Below are 14,301 nucleotides of genomic sequence, written 5' to 3' on the forward strand. Positions count from 1 at the left end.
CTAAGTACACAACTACAATAATAACAAGCATTTTGCCTACTGCCACAACTGATGCACACTGCCGAAGCACCAGACTGAAACTCTGGACCTTTTTTAAAATTCTTTTTTAATGGGTTTGCTCGTGTTGCTGCTTGGTTTCAATTCACGTTTCGCTAAAAAGCGGCTTTTTTTGTTTCTCCGCATTCGTGAAACGCTTTACATTGCTTTTAAACTGGTTTGTTCGCAGCTGGTTCGGTTCGACTGGGTAGGAGGCGTCCTTTTCGCATGAACCGTGGCAAGCAGAGATACTAATTAAACACTCTGCGAAAAATGCAAGAAGAAAGAATGCGACCTCACTGCGAAATTTGAGCCCGAGCGAACAAGCAATGTAAACGCGCATGCCTACTTCCAACGACAAGCTGATATAGCCTCTGGCGGCTCGGACTATAAGGGGGGGGGGGGAAAAGTAAAGGAAAATAGTCCAGAGGCGGGGAAAAATGGGGGCAAGAAGGGAGGACGGAGCCCAAAGCCGAGTAGCGTGGCCGGGTAACCGCAACATGGAGCTAGGAGGGGAAAGAAAAAAAAAGAAAGAAAAATACAAAACGTGCGCAACCAGGGAAGACAGGCGGAGAAGCGCGGGAAACTTTTCCGTCTCTGTAAGCTGCGTTTGCGGCCGAGAAGCCAGCGGTGTCTGTCGTCAGTAAATTTTGAATAAACGGTGCGACCTATCTGAGCCCAAGATGAGAAATTCAGAAACGCACCCAAGGCAGCACCACAAAAGCACTTGCATGCGGAAGAATTAACAGGGATGCATACGCTATAGTGCGTCGCAACAAATGTACAGTTTAACTGTAATATTTTTTTAATCAGTATAGTTTTGCCTACACAGCTTTATCTAATATAGTTATAAGCTTCTGGCTGAAAACATGTAACGGCTTACATTAGGCAATATTATATAGGTTTCTTTTTTTCTTGTCCATCAATTGCTGCTGTCAACTTTATACGTTTTCACGTATAGCACTTTCATATATCGCTCTTGCGCAAGAGGAAGGGCCTTCTCGACAATGGCGCCACTCCCCAAATGGCAGACTGCGCGCTACATGCAGGCGGCCACGTAACCTATAGCTCTCATCTAAAATAAAGCTTCGTCATTACAATATATGACTCATGCATGTACTGCCTTAGTATACGAAATCGCATCCGTCGGAAGCCTCATTGTGGATATTTTATATATGAACGTCCGGTAGATATCCAGCACTTCTTCTAGCTGGCACATATATGGAAAAAAAAAAAGTTGTTTGACGTGATCAAACTTTCGGTTTCCGCGTTCGAATGTACATGTTTTCTGGTTTTTATATAGGACTATGATGCACTTACGTGACAAATCGAACGTCCGTAATGACGTCTAATTGATAAAGACATATACCATAATGCATAAGCGAGGTTTACGCCTAAATGAGTATTTGTAATTAATGACATAATGTAGCGAATGGGTACAACCACAGACAGAGACACACGTAGCTGGAGTGCCTGAAATCTGGTGTAAGTTGACCATTGAAATAATGAAATAACGTTACTATAAAAGGAGGTGTTCTTTACTTGCTACTACCAGCGTGAGCCAATGAAGAGGCCACACACGAGAGATACGCACTTAATATTTGCACGAATATAGCGCGAGTTTTTTCCCCGAAATTTCGAGCCTTGGAACGCGCCTCGCATTATATTCGGGTTCGTGACATGAACATATTGTGTGCTATTTTTCATTTACTTTATCTAACGCTGACGTTTCACCGTGCGCAAGAGCGCGCGAGCTGGGAGTTCTCACGGTTCATTTCGCGCCGCCTTTATCCTCCCGGTTTTAAACACTCTTAGTGCCGCATCAATATGGTTACCGCATATTAATCGAAACCTTGTGCAAGACGATCGGCGGTGATGTGCAGGCGCGCCAAGCGAGCGGCCTTCGAAGTCGCCTGGAAGATCGTCGCACAGTGCCTTCGCCGTATTCGATTCTATTACGGGTATGCCTGAAGTGCTGCCTGTCGAATAACTTTGGTCGCATGGGGGGCAGAAACCGTCATCGCCGACGGTGACAAAGAAGTCCGCAGTAACAACGAGTAATTGTGCAGGTACTCGTCCTTTCACGGCATTTTGCGACGGCAGTTCGCAGTAACGAGGAATAAATTGCGCCTTGCGAGCACCCGCTTTTATACGTCGTGGCCTGGTGCCTTGCGGCATCACTAGACCGAAAGTACCCTCTCACGTTATATTAGTGGTCGCGTCGTTTTGTGCATATACGCTAAGTGTTTAATTGGTTTTTTAGTGACGTGCCACAATGGACCATGTACACTATCCGACAGCCGCTGAGGCAATTCGTGTATTTAAGAAGCTGTGTTGATGCAGCTTTGTCTTGCAGAGGCCGCCAAATTTAAGGTCTTGTCATCGGTCACAAGAAAAGCGAGCATAATAAAGTAATGTGGCACAAAAGGTCTTCACGAGCGGTCCAGGCAGCAATTGAACAACACTTTGAAATTGAGCCTACAGGCCATGCGTTCACACGCGCCAGTGCGCTCCGACAGGCTGCGCGGTGCTTCGAAGTGAGAGGCAGCAATGTTTTGTTGTTGTTGTTGCTTTTGCGTAACAAATGTTGACGGACGAATATATATAATGACGGAATATATACCAGCTATAGAGAAGCGATGAGAGCGGTTCATCACACGGGGAAAAACAGTAACCATCACTATGCTGGCCTCGCGGATCGCACTTGACGGGATCAAAGCGTCCGCTGTCCAGCTAGATAACGGGTCGAACGCAGTTGAACATTTAAAACAAACTTTAATTACACTGAGAAGGTCAAAAAAGCAAGTTAAAAATACACAAAACGTTCAGTTTTAGCCCCGTAAAAAAGTGGTCCGGTCTCTAGGGCTGGTGGGGCGAGTCTGCCCGTCCCGCGCCTTTCCAACTGTGGTTTCCATCCCCGTCGACGCCCCCGGGCACGGGAAACAGCCGACCACCCCGAAGCGTCGTCACTGGGTTTCTTTCAGGAACCGAACGGAGGGAGCGGGGTCCTTTCTCTCGCGCACAGCTTGGAGTCCGCGGGGGGCCAGTGAAAGAGAAAGCCATAAAAGTAAGGGAGGCCCGCTTCCCTCTTGAAAGAAAAGTCTGGCCGTACATTCGCGACGCGCACAGAACACTCCCCGTCTGGTGTCTTCCGTTGTTAAGACGCCACCACTATATCACGGTCACAGCAAACGCACAACTTCTGTTGTTGGCCGGAAGAATGTTTTCACAACCCCGTCTTTGGCTGTTTTCAGCTCGACCTTGCGCACCCTTCCATCTGCGCTGGGCAGGCTTCGTGTAATCACTCCGACGGGCCAGTCGTTGCGGGTTGCTTCTTTATCCCTGAGTAGAACGACGTCGCCTTCTTTGAGGTCGGGTTTTGTTGCTTGCCATTTTCGGCGTTGTTGCAAAGTAGTGACATACGTTGTGCGCCAGCGCTTCCAGAACTCGTCAGCCAGGTTTTGCACGAGACGCCAATGCCGTTTGTAGAGGTTGCTTGTATCTAACTGCCCAGTTGTTACAGATGCGCTTCCGTGTTTTTGGGTTAAGAGTGTCGCCGGAGTTAGGATTGTGGGATCTTCGGGGTCAGACGAAGTAGGAGTTATGGGCCTGGCATTAATGATGGCCGCAACTTCTGCCAAAAAGGTTGCAAGAATGTCATGCGTGAGTCGTTGATGACGTGACTGCATGAGCATTGAGTCAAGAATGCGACGTGCAATGCCTATCATCCGCTCCCACGCACCGCCCATATGGGACGCGTGCGGTGGATTGAATATCCATTTGCAGCCGTTTCCGCTGAGGAACTTGCCTATTTGTGAGCGATGAATGCCCTCAGCGCTGATTCCAAGTTCTCTGCAAGCTCCGATAAAATTGGTCCCGCAGTCAGAGCGTATTAGCTTGACGGGCCCTCGCACTGCTAGGAACCTTCGGAAGGCATTAATGAAACTCGACGTATCCATTGATTCGATCAGCTCAATGTGCACTGCGCGAATGCTTAAGCAGGTGAACATGACTGCCCAGCGCTTGCTGTTTGCAACACCACCTCTCGTTCGGCGAGAGACAATCATCCAGGGACCGAAAACATCGATTCCAACATTCGTGAAAGGAGGATCTGTGCTGATTCGATCTGCCGGAAGGTCAGCCATCTTCTGGTCGTGAAAGCGCCCTCGCAGCTTCTTGCATGAAATGCATGCTTGCAGCACGGATGAGATGCACCTTTTACCTCCGACGATCCAATACCCAGCAGCTCGTACGGCTCCTTCTGTGAAGTGTCGGCCCTGGTGTTGCACGCATTCATGGTGGTGGCGCACGAGAAGCGTCGCCACATGGTGCCGACCTGGCAATAAGAGAGGGTGTTTCTCATCGTCTGGAAGGTCGCTTCTGTTCAAGCGGCCGCCGACGCGGATCAAGCCGTTGGCGTCTAAGAATGGGTCAAGCTTTCGAAGCGAGCTTGTCTTGTGAACCTGCTCTCCTCTCTGGATACAGCATATCTCTTCATAAAATGCGTCCTGCTGTACTGCGCGAATGATGACGAGCCTGGCTTTGGAGAGCGCCTCAACGGGAGCCACCTCTCCTTGTGATGCGTTCTTTGCGCGATGGGCAACCTGGATCAGACTTGCTACAGCACGAGTGAGAGATTTCCAGTTCGAGAGTCTATGAAAGCGTCCAGCTCCGAGTCGCTGTCGTCTGTTCACCTCCGTCGCCAGAGTGCAGACTTCAGGGCGTATTTCTTTGTCTTCATCAGGATTTAAGAGGATGAAGCTCGACGACCGTGCTTCCTTTTCTCGTCGTGAGAGAAAATCAGGTCCGGACAACCAGTTCGTGCTTTTAAGCTGTGCTGCTGGAATCGCTCTAGTGGCGTGGTCTGCTGGATTTTCGTCTGTGTGAACGTATTTCCATTGTTCAGGTTGCGTGCTGCTACGTATCCGCTGCACCCTGTTGGCCACATACACGTAGAACCTTCTTGTTTCGTTGTATATGTAACCCAAGACCACTTTGCTATCCGTGTAGAACGTGACCGAGTTCGGCTGGAAGTCCAATTCTCGTAGTATAGAATCCGTCATCTCTACAGCAAGCACTGCTGCACACAACTCAAGCCTTGGGATGGTGTGTTCTGGTTGTGGAGCAAGCTTGGCCTTTCCCATCACAAATCCGACGTGTCTGTTTCCTTGCTTGTCAGTCACGCGTAGGTATGCCACAGCTGCGACGGCCCTTGTGGACGCGTCTGAAAATACATGAATGTCCCTGCTTTCGGCTTCAAGCGTCGAGACTGGCGCATACGTTCTTCGCACGTGAAGGTGCTGTAGTGTCTGAAGAGAGTTCTTCCACTCGTCCCATCTCTGCTTTTTCTCGTCCGAAAGCGGTGTGTCCCAGTCATAACCCTTCGTCACGAGGTCACGGAGAAGGTACTTGCCTTGAACCGTTATTGGAGCCACAAACCCGAGTGGATCGTAAAGGCTGTTGACGGTCGACAGCACTCCTCGCCGCGTATATGGCCTGTCCTGACGAGGAGCCCTGAAGACGAAGCTGTCGTCGCGTATGTCCCACAGTAGACCGAGACTTCTTTGCGTAAGCGACGCGTCTGTGCCGAAGTCGAGGTTCTTCAGTCCCTGGGCGTAGTCCTCTCGAGGAAATGCATTCAGCACATTCTGCCTATTCGAAGCTATCTTGTGCAGCCTTATGTTAGCTGTTGCAAGCATTTTCTGCGTTCTTTGCAGCAGACTAATGGCATCTTCTTCGCTCGGAAGAGACTTAAGCCCATCATCGACGTAGAAATCTCTTTCAACGAACTTCCTGGCATCTTCGCCAAATCGTGGGGCAGCTTGTTGGGCAGTCCGTCGAAGGCCATACGTTGAAACAGCTGGCGATGGGCTGTTGCCGAAAACGTGAACCTTCATTCGGCACTCTATGATTTCTCTGGAGATATCGTTGCCCTTAAACCAGAGGAACCTCAGGTAATTCTGATGGTCCTCGCGAACCATGAAACTGTAGAACATTTGCTGGACGTCCGCTGTAACCGCAACTGGTTCTTGCCGGAAGCGTATCAAAATCCCCACGAGGTTATTCGTCAGGTCAGGGCCGGTCAGGAGAACGTTGTTCAGAGATACCCCTTCATACTGAGCGCTGGAGTCAAATACGACTCGGATTTGATCAGGCTTCTGGGGGTGGTGAACGCCGAATATGGGCAGATACCAACATTCTTCGTCCACGTGAAGTGGTGGAGCTTCCTCTGCATGACCCTTGATGAAGAGCTCGTTCATGAAGTTCTCGAAACGTTCCCGTGTTTCAGGATGTTTTCGCAGGGTACGCCGTAGCGACAGCAGACGAGACAGAGCTTGTTCTCTGTTGTTCGGAAGCCGACATCTCGGTGTGCGAAAGGGGAGAGGGGCGACCCAATTGTTTAATTTGTCTTGGGTGAATTCACTATTCATTATCTTGAGGAATGTCTTGTCTTCCATGGAGAGAGCACGCTGGTTGTCACGTTCTGTTGTCTCGAAAAGATTCGGGGCCAGGTTGTCATCCAATGTTGCTGCCAATCGTAAATCTTTTGAGACCTTATCCGCAGAGTAGAGAATCGGCGCCTCCCTAACAAAGAAATGTCTTGGGCATGGCTCAAAAAGAGATGGTCGCCCACTGTCCAGCACATGGGTCTTGAACACGTTGACGCTGCCCGTTTTCCGCGTTCGACCAACGCAAACGTCACCGACAATGACCCATCCGAGGTCGAGCTTCTGAGCATACGGTGCGTCGTGGGGTCCGTTGATTGTCTGACGAACCTTGTGAGCTCTTAGGATGTCCCGGCCAAGAAGGAGCAGTATTCCAGCCTCCTCAAGAGGCGGAATGTGATTTGCTACTGACTTCAAGTGCGGGTAGTGCCTTGCAGCGTCAGGTGTCGGAATTTCCTCTCTATTTTCTGGAATTGCCTTGCACTCGAGGAGAGGTGGAAGAGGAAACTTGACTTCGCCTGACATGCTCTGCACGAAAAAACCATGAGCGACTCTTCCAACCACTTCAGTACTGCCGGAGCAAGTGCGGAGCGTGTATTGCGTAGGCGTCCCCTTCACTCCGAAATCGTTGAGGAGTTCTGGCCTAACCAACGAGCGATTACTCTGGTCGTCAAGAATCGCGTAGGCTCTGACTGTTTTCTCAGGCTGAGTCTCATGGGTCACCTCTACGAGGCAGATTTTAGCACACGACTTTGTGCTGCTGCCAGCGTTTGCCACTTCGGTACGCCTAGATGTGACTCTTCTTTCTGAGTCATCTGTCGTACTGTCATCAGACCCACTAGCCCTTGACGGCTCTGAGGTTGGCGGTGCTGGGTGAAGCGCTGTGGCGTGGTCGGCGCTGTCGCATATGAGGCATCTCACAACTGCCTGACATTGCCACTGCATGTGGTTCTTGGATGAGCAGCATCGTAGGCAGATCCCTTGCTTCTTTATGAAAGATTGCCGCTCTTCGAAGGTTTTCTCACGGAAGGCGCGACACCTTTCCAAAGGGTGAGGTTTCTTGTGATATGGACACCACCTTTTCAAGTCCCTCGATTCCGGTTGCTGTTCGTTAGCAGTGGCATCTTGATAATTCTTGGCAAAAACAGGATCCACTTCTGTTTTCCTCGCTGACACAGATGATCTTTGCCGCGTGGTCTTGGTACCATTGTCTTCCTTCCTTTGATTGAATTCAGACGAGGCATTTTGTGCACATGGATGCAAGATGAAACTCGGGTCGTTCCTCATGCTGGCCTGATCTCTAACAAATTTGCTAAAGAAAGAAAAGGGTGGAAATGCAGTGTGGTGATCTTTCTTGTATTTCGACCCCGCCGACATCCAATTTTCTTGAAGTCCAGATGGCAACTTCGAAACAATTTTGTTGACCCCTCTTGCGGTATCCAAATAGCTAAGACCGGCAAGATACGGGTCAGTTTTTGCAGCCTCGAGTTCTAGCAGGAGGTCGCCAAGTTCCTGGAGTCTGGTATTTTCCCGGTAAGATATCTTCGGGAAGTCTTCCAGCCGCTTCAGTAGTGCATCCTCAATTGCCTCAGGGCGCCCAAAGACGTCGTCGAGCCGTTTCCACACAACGTTCAAGCCCGTTGAAAAGTCATCCACGTGCACCGATTTCAACCTCCGAGCCTGATTTGACGATTCAGGGCCAAGCCATTTGATGAGGAGGTCTAGCTCTTCTTGGGCAGAAAGACCTAGATCTCTGACGACACCTTTGAACGATGATTTCCAAGCGCGAAAGTTCTCAGGTCGATCATCAAACTTGATAAGACCGCTTGAAACAAGGTCTTTGCGGCACAGGAATTTGAGGACATCGGCTAGCTCTGAGCTTGAACTGTTGTGTGTCGGGGCGTGCACAAGCGGCTGCGGTTCAACTCGTAGGTCCATAGGACGACTCGTAGCTCCAGCATGCTCAAAACTTGGGTTGTTAGGGGCAGCATGGTAGTCAGGTGGACGTTCATCAGCTCGCAGACACATCGAATTATTCGCAGCCGTGTTGGCCCTCGGTGACGTGCGAGCATTGTTTACGTCGTCGCTTGAGTTGGTAACGGCCTCCTCAGTAAACGCGAGCGCAAAGTTGCGTAGGGCTTGCTGCTCATCGATATAACTCCTAGTCTGCAGCGTTCGGTCCACAGGAGGGAGCGTGCGCATGCGCTCCCCGCCATCCTGCTCCACGGCTGCCTCGAGCGCATTCGCCTGGGCGTTTGCAGCTGCCGCTTCTTTTTCATGCTGCAAAATATCCAATTCAGCCTCAATCCTTGCCTTCTCAATACGCATCGCGGCCTCTCTGCGACCAAACTCTGCTCTGGCCCGGACGGCTTCAGCTTGTGCGCGTGCTTGTACGGCGGCTAGGCTGATTGTTGACGAACCCGATCGTCGTGACCTCGAGGAAACGCTTGAGGGGGCCGATAGAGAGTGCTGCGACATTACCTCTTGTAAGCGGTCGCGTTCTCGTTCTGAAGCCTCACGTAATTTGTCGCTCACAGTCACATAACGATCTGCGTCGATTGCTTTTTGAAGTTCTAATTCCTGCTGGGCTTCAGATCTGCTTGTTTTGGCGAGGAAGGTAGCGTATCTGGCGGCGACGTGCTCGTAGCGCTCATAGCTTGCGCGAAGCTGCGTTGCGGCGTTGTTAACGTCTTCCTCTTTTGCACATGACACTTTGAAAATAGCTGTCTCCACGTTGTTCCAGGCAGCGTCTATTCTCCGGCAGTGCTCTTCGCGGCTCGTTTCATACGTTTCTTTAGCTTTCATGGAAAACGTAGTTGATCTTTGTGGTCGAATATTTGCCGTGGAAGCTTCATGCTCTGCTGTCATAATTTGAGACGTTTCAGGCGTCAGCTTGTCCTGATCCATTTTGGCGTGCGTGCTTCACGACGTATCTCACTCAAAGCGGACGTATGCCGTGAAGCCTGCTAAGCTGCGCGATGAAATTTGAAACGAGCCCACCTTGTCGTTGCCCTGTATGCCGTCAGCTGCTCAACTTGTAGGCGATGCCGTGTCCTTGCAGTAGGCGGATGTCATGGTCCAACCGGAGGTCTTGCCGTGCGACGTATTCCACTGCAGCGGATGTTGAGTTGGCGGCTGATGGCAGTCGACTTCACTTTTTTACTATGCTGGCCTCGCGGATCGCACTTGACGGGATCAAAGCGTCCGCTGTCCAGCTAGATAACGGGTCGAACGCAGTTGAACATTTAAAACAAACTTTAATTACACTGAGAAGGTCAAAAAAGCAAGTTAAAAATACACAAAACGTTCAGTTTTAGCCCCGTAAAAAAGTGGTCCGGTCTCTAGGGCTGGTGGGGCGAGTCTGCCCGTCCCACGCCTTTCCAACTGTGGTTTCCATCCCCGTCGACGCCCCCGGGCACGGGAAACAGCCGACCACCCCGAAGCGTCGTCACTGGGTTTCTTTCAGGAACCGAACGGAGGGAGCGGGGTCCTTTCTCTCGCGCACAGCTTGGAGTCCGCGGGGGGCCAGTGAAAGAGAAAGCCATAAAAGTAAGGGAGGCCCGCTTCCCTCTTGAAAGAAAAGTCTGGCCGTACATTCGCGACGCGCACAGAACAATCACATACAGACGTTAGTGACAGTTCATCTGGCAGGTAGATCAGCTTCCGGCTAAAGAATGGTTCTGTGTTTTATTCTGTAGTCGGATACAACTTTAGAAAAAAGGGGGCGTTTACTCCTCCGAGGCGGAGGCACACGAGCATCCACCAATGGGCGCCCACTCCGGACTATTAACGTCATGAGCCGGATGGCCGGTGACTCCACCGACGGAGAAGATGGCCGCCCGCGCTTCTAACAGGGCGAGGTCGCGTCAGCTGTGTGCTTGAACCCCTCGTCAGAGTGAATTCCAGAACTGTTTGTGATAGTCTATCATGCCGGAAATGTGACTGCGGGCTTACGATGCGGCAGTTGTGCCGCGTGCGTTGATTCTGAGCCGTGATCTGGCGAAGGAACATTGCAGCGAGCATCGCTGGCGCTGCGCTGCGCTACGCTTTGCCTGAAAACAGGATCCCGCGGCGACCACTACGAACACACATCCTGCGTGTTTGTTCCATGTTGTTTTATTTCGCTCCCGAGTGAAGTTAGGACGAGAAAAGTTTTCCAAAAACTGGTGCTTACTATTAGCGGCGGGTGTGTTCGTGTACTGTGTCGCTGCGTTTCTTGTCGGACGGCGTGAAGTGATGGAGCAAAACCATTCTCAGGAGAAATAAGAAAAGTGTGCGCGCATGAAACAAGTCTACGAGTGTCTCAACAGAAAATATTTCCAGAAGAAGCCTTCAACGCGAAGATTTGTCGCCGTCAACTTAGCGTGAACGATCATTGTGAGCATTGAGATAGCCAAGCATCTAGCGACGGTGTTCGAGCGTTGTGTAGCACCGTCGATTGATTGCTGTCCACCAGTGCTCACTGCACGCGCAAGCTGTGGAATGGGTGCTGTGAAATTTGAAAACACAAAACCAAAATATATAAATGTTATGCCATTTACAACCAAGAGTATTTATTTAAAACAATGAATGAAGCATTTTTGTACCTTCCTGCCTCGACTGTATTCTCGCCCCAGGTTTGTAATAGTTGCGATAAATGCATTATTTTATATAAGTACTTTTTCAATAGCAACTGATTCATTTTAAGCTTGGAAAACGAGTAGTAGATACACTGTGTACATGTGAACAAGCGCAAGAGCCTTGCAGAGCTGCTCTTACTACTTTTGTCACTTGCAATGTGGCTAAAGAGCAGACGACGGGCCGCGTTGTACAAGGCACGGGCCTATTTTTCACTCGCGGTCCGGCATGTGCTGCAGCACATGAGAGCTCTACTAAACCAGTCATCAAAATACAAAAGTCTTTATTTATACCGAGAATTACGCGTTTCAGGAGCACGATTTTTCTACCGGGACTATTTTAGTCGCGGAGGCAATCGGCTGTCGCGCTTCGGTCATCTGGACGGCCCCGTCCAGATGACCGAAGCGCGACAGCCGACAGCCTCCTTTTCCTAAAGTTGTATCCGACCATAGACTGATCGAACTCGAGTAATTAGAGTGAATAATGAAATCAGAATCAAATTTATTTTCGCCATATATGCGGGTGCGCATGCAACGACCACTATTGTGAGAGCAAGAGTACGTGGAGACCAGCGTGCAAGTCGCAAGAAGAAGACATATCGCGTAAGCATTACATTTGCTTTACCAAAAAGAACAAGATTTCAATACTTCAAAACCGGATATGTTTGCAACACTATTGTATCGTTCATTATTGCTTTCTTCTTTTGAAGTTAAACTATCGAGAAAGTAACTATTTAACGGGGAACAAAATTTAAACAAATGGATATTGCATTAGACAGTTCTCGTAATAGTCATCTGAACTGGTTAAAGAGTCGAGCAAAACTGTTCGCGAACGGCGTGTTAATTGTGTAGCGCATCAGCCGGGTGCCAAGGTGGAACAGACAACGTTTACTGGATGCAGTGCCCTTTTTAGAGGATGATTAACATGTGATCCGCCGACTGCTGCTTGCGTGGCTGATAAGCGATACTCATGAAATGCAGTGTGACACGCGATAAGTATACAACAAATTGTAAACGGCCCTGTCGAAGCACAGCAAAAATCGTCAAACGATCTAAGCGCAGGCGACTCGTGGACTGTACAGCTCTAGGAAAGATTTCAGTTGGAAATTTTCACTGGGGAGGGTGAAAGAAGCGATTATACCAAGCCGAATTGCGAAGAGATGTCAAAATCAGCAATTTTTGTTGCTTTTGTCGATTCGTCTAAGAATAGTTAAGGCTGTATGCCAATCAATGTAAATCATAAAATGGAGCATTTCTGCTGTCGACGTGGATTTGATTGGGAAAAACTAGAATTAGATCAAGTTCTTCCAATTTTTTCTCAGTGAACTAATGACATTCAACAATCAAGTAATTAAGAATTAATAAATTCATGGTATATCATGAGTGTTTTTTCAAGCGCCGTCTCCGGTGAAGCATATCTACCATTTTTGTGCAAAGCTCCCTGGAAAGCGTATTGACTGTGTATGCATGCACGCACATATCGAACTTCGTGCACATATAGACGTGATGCTTTGACGATAAATATTTATTAAAATTCAAATTATTTATTTCAGCCTTGTAAAGGCACAGATAGCGGAGGCGCTGAAAAAGCTGTCAGATACAGATTGACAAAGCCGCAGCCCCCTTTCGCTTGGCAGAGCCTTTACAGCGAGACATTTATAACAAAGATAATTGCACACGGTAATAACAGTTATACAATACTGAGCAAGTACAAAAGGAAACAAAACAAGGTTATAAAATATTTAGACGATACTCCCCAAAAAGAAAACAGAACCTACATGCTAACGTACATAGCACCCAAAGTACTGTTCGACGCATTGAAGAGGTCAAAATTATTGTATACATAAGCTATATACATATTCGTATAGAGCTACCAATCCCTGCAAAATATTGAACGCAGATTTTCATTACACAGACGCACGCACGCACGCACGTGCCCAACGCACATACCAAAAGGAAACGGCGACGCGCTCATAGGAGGCGCCTGAAAAAAAAAAAAAAAGGAAAAGACAGGGGGAACCGCGGTCGTCTTGCGAGTCTTGCGCGGTCGAATCTCCCTCTCCCAGAAGGAATGAAGAGGTTCTTGGAAAGCAGCATCAGCTCCCACCAGCGAAGACGGGGCGAGAAAGCGAAGCGGTGCTTTAATTGCTATCTATTTTTTCTTCGCCAAGCGCAACGCCGCCTGCTCGCAGGGGCGCAGGCGAGTTCCCGCCAAATGGCGCGGAGGCGCAAGCAGGGGCGCGAGTTGGCGCCAAATGGCATATGGATGCTCTGGATGCCAGCTCGTTTCGCGTCTCTTGGTAGACTAGTTGGTGCATTTCTGTTATCATGGACTGCGCATGTAAACGCAAACAACACAAAAATGACATGGACAAGAACAGCGCAAGCCCTTTCCGTGCAGTGAAGCCGCCGTATCTCGCCGTTCAAGATATGCGTACGCGTAAGTGGCATTTTAATTTCCCGTTGTGTAATGCACAACCGTCTTTTTCAAGTGAACAAAATTCGATTTGTGTTGCGTAAATGGTTTTGCAACGTATGATAAACTCCTTGTTTTTTGTCTTTATTTTTTTCTGACAGGAAGAAAAAAGAAAAAAAAAGAGGCTCTATATGAGAACGGATCTAGCGTTCGAGAGTTGGGACAGCGAAATGTGAGACGTACTTTCATGTATATATTTCTAATATTATTTTTTCGTCTTGTATTTTCCTTAATTTTTCTCTATGAAACGCTGGAACGACACTGCTTAAATTGAAGCACAGTGTGCGGATTACCTGCTACGCTCGGAACTGTTGTCACCATCCGGGAAGAAATCAGGTAAGACGCTTGTCTGGTTGCCATTGCGGAAAAGTCATAATTAATTAGAAGTTGCTTTCGTTCCTTCCCACAGAGGAAAAAAACAAAACTGTAAATACCTGTACGGTATACGTCTGGTGCATTGCAAGTAAGAATGGATTGTGTGTGGCGCTTCACCGCATGTGAACTAGAGTAGATCTAGGAACATCAGACAAGAAGCCACGTATGTGAAACCCTGCGGATAGCCCATATGTAAGTTGTTCCTCAATTCTTCTGTTGTTGCATTTTCGTAGTTTAAGTGTAATACTTTGTCACCGCGGTCTCGGCGTTATGTACAGGCGGTCCCAGAATAATTCGGAACGCAGGACACGCAGCTGCTCGTCGGCGGAGCGCGCCGGCGGATAAATACAGG

The sequence above is a fragment of the Dermacentor albipictus genome, chromosome 2 (genome assembly GCF_038994185.2).
Source record: "Dermacentor albipictus isolate Rhodes 1998 colony chromosome 2, USDA_Dalb.pri_finalv2, whole genome shotgun sequence".
Classification (NCBI taxonomy): domain Eukaryota; kingdom Metazoa; phylum Arthropoda; class Arachnida; order Ixodida; family Ixodidae; genus Dermacentor; species Dermacentor albipictus.